Source organism: Saimiri boliviensis, chromosome 3 (genome assembly GCF_048565385.1).
Source record: "Saimiri boliviensis isolate mSaiBol1 chromosome 3, mSaiBol1.pri, whole genome shotgun sequence".
In the NCBI taxonomy this organism is placed as follows: Eukaryota; Metazoa; Chordata; class Mammalia; order Primates; family Cebidae; genus Saimiri; species Saimiri boliviensis.
This window is the reverse complement of record NC_133451.1, coordinates 13924365-13934734: the sequence shown is the minus strand read 5'-3', so window position 1 is coordinate 13934734 and position 10370 is coordinate 13924365. Positions and strand designations below refer to the sequence as shown.

The 10370-nt window shown below is 40.0% G+C and overlaps 1 long non-coding RNA gene across 1 annotated transcript; it reads right to left on the bottom strand.

The window, feature by feature from the left end:
• Positions 1–7418: 7418 nt before the first annotated feature.
• Positions 7419–10048, bottom strand: LOC141583893 (uncharacterized). The gene is made up of 3 exons (XR_012516732.1): positions 9967–10048; positions 9679–9833; positions 7419–7470 (listed from the first exon to the last, which is right to left on the bottom strand). It is a non-coding gene; the product is annotated as an uncharacterized LOC141583893 (long non-coding RNA).
• Positions 10049–10370: the final 322 nt, after the last annotated feature.

Below are 10370 nucleotides of genomic sequence, written 5' to 3'. Positions count from 1 at the left end.
AACCTCACTTACTTTTGCACCAAACTAATACAAAAATTAGCCAAGCATGGTGGTGCATACCTGTGGCTACTTGGGAGGCTGAGGTTGGAAGATTGCCTGAACCCAGGAAGTTGAGGCTGCAGTGAGCCATGATTATGCCACTGCACTCCTGCCTGGGCAGTACAGTAAGATCCCATCTCAAAAAAAAAAAAAAAAAAAAGTAGAGGACTTTTGGATGTTTGGGTGTCAAATAAGCCTGAAATATTATATACTGGTTTTCTGAGGCGCTGTTTCCAAATAAAAGTAAAATACAAAATACAAATTATAAGGCTATTATTTATATCATTACATAGGTCTGTTGGAATAGAGTATTAAGAGCTTGCGAGAGTAAGAGTTTGTTGTCACATAAATTAGTTCTGATCCTCCATTTTTTCAAATAGATGATATTATTGTTAGTATAAGTTCTTGCACTGAATGATGTCAGCAAGTTGAGGCAGAGCATTAGTGAGAATGAGACTGGGCTGAATCTGGATGAATAGGGATCCTGCTTTGTGGCCAACTCTAGGAATGACCAGGGTAAGTAATGTCTTTGCCAACCTTGGTCCATCCTCATGTCTGTAATCTTGCAGGGTGGTTATTTGATGGTTGCTTTCATAGCCTTCCCATGTCTATAATAACATACACTTGACCTCTTCAACTTTATTTTAAATGAAGTCATTCATTATTTGAGGACTGGCAAAGAGCAAAATTCCCCATGCGCTTGAGAAAGAGCTACAACTGGAAGCACTGCCAAGGTTCACATGTCATGGGGGAGGAGAATTCTGGTTAACTGAAAATCCTTGTTAAAAGGAAGATTCACTAACATGATCCATTGAAACCGTTGCTGTTAGGGATATATCTAAGATGTGCTAGTGAACATCTCTGACTTAAGACAACAGGAAAATAAGAATTAAGAAGTATATTTATGTGCCAGCCTCTGTGATAGTCACTAGGAAACAGAATGATAATAATGACCATCATTTATTGAACATTTTATTCCTTGCCAGGTACTGTTCTGAGAGCTTTATGTGCAACATCTCCTTCAATATTCCATACAGATATAGAAACTGTAGTAAACTGTTATAATACCTTGTAGTGGGTTGAATAGGGATCATCCAAAAGTGATATGTTCATATGCAAATCCCTGGACCTGTGATTGTGGCCTTATTTGGGAAAGGGGTCTTTGCAGATGTAATTCAGTTAAGTATCTTGAAATGAGGAGGTCATCCTGGAATATCGAAGATGGCCCTAAATACAATGGCAAGTATGCTTATAGGAGACACACAGGGAATAAGCACACAGGGGAGGAGGCAATGGGACCATGGAGAAGAAAGTAGGGTGATACAGCCACAGGCCATGGAATACCCAGAGTCCCCAGATGCTAGAAGAGACACTACCCAGATCATCTTCTACAACCTTCAGGGAAGCATAGCCCTGCCAACAGCTAGATATCAGACCTTGGGCCTACAGAATTGTGCAAGCATAAATTTCTGATGTTTTTGACTACCAAGTTTATGATAAGTTGCTACAGCAGCCATAAGAAATTAATAAATATCTTTTTTACAAATGTGAGAATGAAGGATAGAAGGGCCCACCAACTTACCTAAGATCTCACAGTTAGTAAGACATCGCTGCAGGAGACTCACCTAGGCATCCTTAGAATTTGCTTTCAACCTTAGTAGACAACTGCACCTCATAATATCTCTACCCCTATAAGATATATAAACCACCAGTTACTCTGAAAAGTGCAACGGAAACTTGGGGCAGGCACAGGGTGCACAGAGGGGGATATAACCCTGCTTTTGAGGGCAGGCGTGAGCATCAGGGAAGATATCCTGAGGGCAGTGATGATATTGAGCTGACAAATATTTTTTTAATTTTAAATTTTAAGTTCAAGGGTATGTGTGTAGGTTGTGCAGGTTTGTTACAGAGGTAAATGTGTACCATGGTGGTTTGCTGCATCACCATCCCGTCATCTAGGTATTATGTCCAGCATCTATTAGCTATCCTTCCTGCTGTTCCCCTTCTTCCTACTGCCCTCCGATAGGACCCAGGGTCTTGTTCTCCCCATGTGTCCAGGTGTGTTCATCATTCAGCTCCCACTTAAGTGAGAACATAAGGTGTTTGGTTTTCTGTTCCTGTGTTGGTTTGATGAGAACAATGGCCTCCCATTCCATTCATTTCCCTGCAAAGGACATGATCTCATTCTTTTTTATGGCTGCACAGTACTCCATGGTGTATATGTACCACAGTTTATTTATCCAGTCTGCTGGTGTGAATAGTGCTGCAATGAACATACACATGCATGTATCTTGACAATAGAATGATTTATATTCCTTTAGGCATGTACAAGGAACTTAAACACATTTACGAGAAGATTTATTATTATTTTTTAAGAGAATAAAGTAGGGACATTTTTCCAAGCAGAAGGAGCAACCATAGCAGATGAGAAAGAGTAGGGATGTTAAAATGATTAAGTAACTGGACCTATGTAGCAGGAAGTTGTGGCCAATGTCTGGGAAGCCTGGACTTCAGATCCCATCTTCTTTCGTGCTGCCTCCTGCACCGAGAGGCAGGGGTGCTCTTTGCTCTGTGTGTCATGCCTTCCCCATTTCTTAGCTGTCTGACCTCTGCAGATTTACTTAACCACCTTACACCCCAATTCCAGCAGCTGTCAAAAGAGGATAAAAATAATAATGCCAACTCTTTCTAACTTACATAAGAGTCTGTGAGTAAAATCTTTGTAAATCGAAAGGCTTAGAAAAATATGAGTAACTGTATATGTGATGAGCCTAAGTTCTTCCTTGAAATTTTGTTTTTTGAAGTACTTTGAGTTCAGCACATTTTCTTGTGATTTCCTAATTTTCCCTAAAAGTCTAGCAGTATACGTTTTCTCATTAACAGTTTTTAAAATATAGGCTTATTTTAATACTGCTGTCCAAATAATTCCAAGCAGTTTTCAAATATTTTTCTCAAAAGTCATGTAAAACCTCAATCCATTGATCATGGATTTTCACTGGACATGTGAACACCAGACCTACATTACATTTGTCTCATGAAAGGTGTTCAGAAACACACTCTTTAAATCTGGATATCATAATAGAAGAGACTCCCAGCACCTCAACTGAACAACACAGGTTTGTTTCATTTTAGAATGTCAGCACGTAGATGTCTTCTCATCCTGCAAAGGCAGGTATTTCAGTAGATGTGCATCTGCAATCCAGCACAGCCATGTGTTTTCAATGAAGAAAATGTGGGCGTTTACTTCATAAGAGTTTCTCAGCTCTACAATAGGGTGATATTGGTTCATCCCTAATCCGTATCCAATTTTACAACTAAACTTTTACCTCGAAAAGCCTAGCATGGGAAAATAAAGAGAACTATAAAAACAGTCATAAATAAAAGCCAGTAGCACATTTCTGAGGCATAGGTGCCTGCATGTGCAATGTAAAGTCACATCATCTTGTCTTTAAAATTGTGTTGTTAAAAAATTGTGTAAGAGGTAACAAGAGATAACAGCAGAAATAGTGAGAGGACAGTTGTGTAATTAGTGAACAAATCTCTTTTCTTGGAGGGGATATACTGTCTCTATTACGTAACTCTGCCGAAGTCTCTATAAGGGTGATGAAGACTGTAGGGTATGGTGGAAGGAAAATAGCTTGGGAATCAGGCTATTTTTTTTAATGTTCTTAAGCTCTTAGGCTAGTTGGCATTGGGTTTTTATTACATACAACTGTCCTTGTGGCTATGATAGTGGGTGTGTAGGGTAGAGGAGGGTGAAAATAAATTGACTACATTCATTTTAGCTAGAAAAAGAAATCCAAATTCTAATGCCTTGGAATAGATTATATCAATATTTTAAATCATTCTAATTGGATACTTTCAGGCCCATTGTCCATATGTGAACCCGTCCCTAAGGTCAGGATAATAGAGTCCTAAAGTTGGCTGAATTATTTGTTCACTCTGGTATCCAGGATAAAGGAGTGGTCAGTGTTGGTGATTCACAATGATTTACTTCCCCATTGGAAAGATGGGCTTTGTTTTCAGAAGAAGAAGTGAGTACTGGACAGAGAAGGACAACAGATGTCCAGCAAATCTTTGAAACCCTATCAGTCTTGATGGTAAGGATACTACAGGATCCATGGTAGTTTCTGTGGTTCCTACCACATGCTCCCCAATCATTGTTTCCTACCTAGAATCACATCTTACTCTTTGTCATTGAGTGCCCAGCTCCCATTCATCACCTCTGCGGCACCTTCTCTGGCAGCTCTGATCCATAAAGGTCATTTTCTGTGATGCAGCACCGTGCTTCACAGATCACTAGTCCACCATAGCTTGCTGAATCTAAATCTCATCCAATCACTTTTCCAGGCCATTTGCTTCCCATAATGTGTTTCTCATTTCTTTCTTATTCTCCCTTTTCATTACCACCTTAGTTTATTCATTTCTTCTCACTTGGATGATTATTTTCTTAACTTTCTGCCTCCAGACTAATTTCTTTTTATTTGCCATTTCTTTCAGGGCAATCTTCCCTAAAGGTACACAGCTCTGAACATGCCAATACTCTATTTAAAAAGCAGTAAGGTAGAGTGGAAGGCATAGCTGAGTGAAACTGAAACCCTCTTTGTGCTGGAGGTTTCTTTCTGGAAAGCTGACAGCACACCTCCGCCCCTGTCCAAAAGGCCTGATGTGAAATATTGCAACAAAGTCAAAATCAACTGGCAGGGACTTCAATAGATGTGCTGATAGCATGCAACAATGGGAAGGTGCCAGAACTGAACCGAGGTGGTGAATTGAGGTAGAGATAGGCAAGTGACGAGGCAAAGGAGGCAAGAGAAACTCCAAAACCGGGGTGATTCGAAGGAAGGAAACAGGGTTTGATGTTAATGGTCATTGCCTGGCTTGAGTCATTTTTAAAGGGAGAGGAAGGGAGAGGTATGTCTCTGCCCGCTGGTACTGTAGTGTGCCTGTACTGTCATTGGACATTCAAGCAGACCTATTTATTTGTTCACTAAGCAAGTATTTGTTGAGTACTTACTGTAATGTGCTAAATACTGGGTATCAGAAATAATTGCATATATGAGCCTTGAAGAGTGATTATGGGTGACGTGCATGAACATGGGTGAAAGGGAAGAGATGTATTTTGAACTTTGTATTTTCCAACACATCCAGCTGTGTACCTTTTGCGCAGCAGGTGCTAAAATTAGATTTACTGAATTAAAAAGCGATTCATGCCACTAAAGGGTGTTCCATGGTCTCACAGAAATTAGGAAGGAGTAAGTAGCATCTTTAGTAAATAAACAATATGCTCCTAGCCAAAAAAATACAACTTTGGGTTTGTTAGACTTTGCTCTGTCTTATTAACTAGAATGCAAGTGTTTTTATGTGTTTCGTTTTCTTCTCTTTCTTCTTCTTACTTTCCTATTTTTCTTTCTGCAAAGTTCTTGTCTACACATTTCAATGAGTACAAATGATGACTCCATATCCCAGGAAACAAAGACACTAAGCAGTGAGGTGGGGTTGGGGGTGGGAGAGAATGAGAGAGAGAGAGAGAGAGAGAGAGAGAGAGAGAATGTTAAATCTCCTGGTGGTTATCAAGTCTGCAGAAAATGACCTGATTGGTTGAGAAAGATGGGACTGGTGATAAAAGTGCAGATAAATAGGGGTGTGTGTGTGTGTGTGTGTGTGTGTGTGTGTGTGTGTATACACATCACAGAGATAGGTATAGATACAATATCATTATAGAAATAAATATAATCTCCCTAGTGTTTCTTCAAGTCTATGCCCTTCATTTGACTTCCCTTTGTTCTTCTCTAGTATATTATTTTGATATATATTATTTTTAATCTCAGAAACCAAAAGAGATTCCTGAAAACCATCACTCTGTCACCCACTGTGAGATCCTGGGCTGAGGAAGTATTGACTTTGTATGCTATAATCTCTCTCAACTGCTCTAGAACTCTAACCAGTGGACAGCTCTGGCCTATTGAGCTCTCTATCAGGGAAATGAGAAGAGATTTGTCACAACCTCCATCCATCTCTGTCACACAAGCTGCTCTTGTTGCAGAGCCCACACTCTCATGTCCCCGTGACTTAGATCTCCATCAAGGACACAGATGGGTGTTACCTTCCTGGGCCTTTGGCCACCCGGTTCCATTTTCTTTTAATCCTCACAACAACCCTGTGAGATAGGTATGGATGCCCATAGCATAGGCCAGTATTCTGTGATCTTTTAGTATCTGCAGCCCCTCTTTTAGCATGGATACTGTCACACTATACTTTTAATATCCATTTAATGAAAACGTCACAATGAGCAAAATCTATTCTGAGTTCACTGACTTTTGTATTGATGTACAGTACCAATAATAGCGAACTTAAAGTATATCTAACATTTAATTGGCATGTCCAATGTGCCAGGCATAGAGTCAAACATTTTTGTTTGTTTGTTTATTTTTATTATACTTTAAGTTCTGGGATACATGTGTAGAACATGCAGGCTTGTTAAATAGGTATACATGTACCATGGCAGTTCGCTGCACCCATCAACCCACCATCTACATTAGGTATTTCTCCCCACTGATGGGCCCCCAGGTGTGAGGTTCCCCTCCCTGTGTCCATGTGTTCTCATAATTCAAATCCCACTTATGAGTGAGAACAAACGGTGTTTGGTTTTCTGTTCCTGTGTTAGTTTGCTGAGAATGATGGTTTCCAGCTTCATCCATGTCCCTGCAAAGGACATGAACTCATTCTTTTTTATGGTAGAGCCAAATATTTTATAGTGATTCTTTTATCTCGTGCTCCTGACAACCCTATGGAGTGTGCCCTTTGACTGGCTCCATTTAACAGATAGAAAAACTGAGCCTGTGAGATAGGTGTAGTAGTTTGTTTAAGGTGACACATGGTGTGCAGCAGAGCAAGAATTTAAATCTAGTCAGTGTAGCTCTAGAACCAGCATTCTTAACCACTATATGATTTAGAAACTCGTTTCAAAATAGTGAGAGACAACTTAGTGTAGCTGGAAGATCCTGGTTGGAGTCCATAGGATTATAGACTATTGTTTTGGGAATGAATGAAGTGATGTGGGTAGAGAAATTACATAGTGCCTGGTGCGCTCAGAGCATGTTGCTTATGGGGATAATGAATGTCTTTGACCGTGACGCTCCCTTGCTGACAATAAGTAAAAAGGTGTTCTGCCTATGACTGGTGTGGAAGTGGAAAACAAAGATGACAGTCGCCACAGGATGGTGGTCTTGATCACAAGGGTAAGCCAGCCTAGAGTGAACGGGATGGTGCTGTGACTCTTGGTATTGGCATTCTTCATCCAAAAGTTGGTGTCCTGGGTCTTGGGCAGAAGCAGCAGCAGCAGGGGCAAACAGAGGGTGATTCGGTGGACAAGGGAGACAGAATGACCATTTTGATGTCTCTGGTGACCAGAAATAACAGCACGGCAATCTAGAGAGAACGCAAGAAAAGGTGGAAACATAAACTTCAGATCACCTGTAAGACATTCTGCTAGGGCTTGGCAGGACTCTTCTGGGAGCATTTGAAAAGGCTGGGAGCAAGAGGGGTGAAAGTTAAGTGTCTGGTCTTCTTTCTCCCTGGCTGGTGGGGCCCAGAGAGCAGCCATTTTAATTAGAGCCGTCCCTGTGGTGGACAAGATGAGCTAGAAAGCTTTTATACTGTGGAATATATACATGCTGAATAAATGACAAAGAAACCACACTTGCCTGTGCATTGCTGAGCCCACAAAAAAGTAAGGAATGTCCTGAAAATCACAACTCAAACAAATCATGAGCTAACACCAGAGAGGTGAGTGATCGTGAAAGCAGTCATCCTGAGTAAAATGATGCAACCAGGTGCCTGAAGTTTTGAGGATTATTGATCATACTGGGTATGAGAAAACGGAGGTAATGCAAGAGGGAGGATGCCGGGCTTGAGATGCCCTCCTAAAAGTTCACTCTCACACGGTCTATCCAATCAGTGAAAAGCTAGACTGGAGAAACAAAAAAAGCATGTGTGTCATGGCTGTGACTCTGGATAGAATTTAATTAGTGACAATACTAGTCTCCAGTGGAATTTGTTAGCTCTGTTACAGGCCTGTTCTCATGTGGATCTAGGGTTACTTTAGTACCATCCCTAAAGTCAGAGGAAATAATTCCAATAAATTAAAGCATCCCTAGTTGGAGAGCCATCCCTATTGTTGAGAAATAGCAGATAGAGAATATCCTGGGGAGTCAGCCTCTTCAGCTTAAAGCCTCCAGGGTATGCCAAGGTTAACTTTCGGCAAGTAAGAACTCCTAGGGAAAAATGGCAAAACAGACATGAATGCAAGGCATCAAGGATGTCAGTCAGTCTAAACAACTGTGAACAGAGTTTGACCCCTGAGGGCAAATATTATTCTGGTATTATCAGATACAGATGGCATTCTACCTAAGAATACTGTGTTTAAAGAAATGAAAGACAGAATAAAGATAGCAAGGAAAAATGGCCTAGCAATCATGACCAAAAGGATTTGGAAAAAGAGTGAAAGGGAACTCTGTAGATAAAAATGTAATTATTAAAATTAAAATCTGAGGAACAGATTAAAGAAGGGATTTATCATAAGGATGATATGACAGCTAACAAGTAGCAGCTAACAGTTATATATCATTTATTATATACTGGATATTACTTTGCAAGCATACCTGAAGAAAGGAGTGAACTAGAAATTAGATCTGGAAAAATTACCCTTAGAGAGACCAAGAAAGAAAAAAAAAAAATGTGAGTTCTGTGGCTCAAATATACTAGGGTGGTATCTTAGGCATAAGTTTTATAACCCATCTGAGTCTCACTTTCTTCAGCTATGAAATGAAAACACAGAGGAGGTGATTTGGCAGATTTCATTGTAGGACTATTTCTGGAGTTCAGGTTTGTCAACACTGAAAAAGTAAAGTACTAATTAAGAGAGGGTGAGACTGACTTGAATTAGCCTCAATATTTTCTGCATACATTCGTTGGGAATATTTTCTTGGCTTCCTAAAAATTCCATTATTATGTAAATTTAGAAATTGCATGTATATTTGAACAATTTTAATTTGAAGTTTCAAAATAGTATTTTCTATGTTCCAAGTCTTATAAATGACTTAGAACCATCATGACTCGGGAGGAGAATGTCACTGAGACATCCCACAGCAGGTATTTTCTGTCCATCAGATCACATAATTTTCATGTACCATGAGTCACAGCAAGTTCATACATTATTAGGAGCTGATTTAATTAATGAATTATCATTTAAAAGCCCTTTTAGTCAGAGCAACTCTAATGTTTAGATACTTCCAAGATTTAGAATCTTGAACAGCACAATTCCATATTGGAATACTGCCCACTTAATGGGATTGTTTGGACAATTGAAGAGACAATGGAATTACAGTTAGTTGCTCGTAGTACTTATCCCTCTCAGTGTTGTGGTTTGCAAACAACAAAACAAACTCTGGCTTATTTAAACAGGAAATGAATTAAATGGAAGGAAGGCAAGGTGGAAATGCTCATAGAATTGGTAAGAAAGCTGGAGAAACAGCCTTAGATAGTGGACAGAAACCACAGAAGGCAAGGCCCAACCACGACCTACCACAGTCCCAGTCAACGAGGAAGCTGATTGCCGTCTCTGAACTGAAAACTTACCACCCATCAGTGGATCCTTGAATCAACCTCTTTGACAGATGATCTCCATCACTACTGTGACTCTGAAGTCATCCACATGCTTTGGTGTCAGTCACATGCTGGAACCCTTGTGACTAAACGGTAGAGAGAGTATCTGGTCTCCTTTGGCTTCTGTCCTAACAGAATATTGATATTAATGCAGTTAAGATGCAGAACAATTTCTTCACAGTATTAGTCAATTCTCATGCTGCTATGAAGAACTACCTGAGACTGGATAACTTATAAAGAAAAGAGGTTTAATGGACTCACAGTTCCACAGTGCTGGGGAGGCCTCAGAAAACTTATGATCATGGCAGAAGGGGGAACAAACATGTCCTTCTTCACATGGCAACAAGAAGGAAGAGTGCCAGCAGGGGAAATGCCAGTTGCTTATAAAACCATCAGCTCTCACTCACTATCATGATCACAGCATGGGGGAAACCACCTCCATGATTCAATTACCTCCCACTGGGTCCCTCACATGACATGAGGGGACTATGGAGATTACAAATCAAGATGAAATTTGGGTGGAAACACAACCAAACCATATTAATCACCAACATGGTGACTGTAGTAAATAATACGTTATATTCTTGAAAAATGCTAAAAGAATAGATATTAAGTGTATTGCCACAAAGGACAACTGTATGAGGTAGTATGTAAGTGAATTAGCT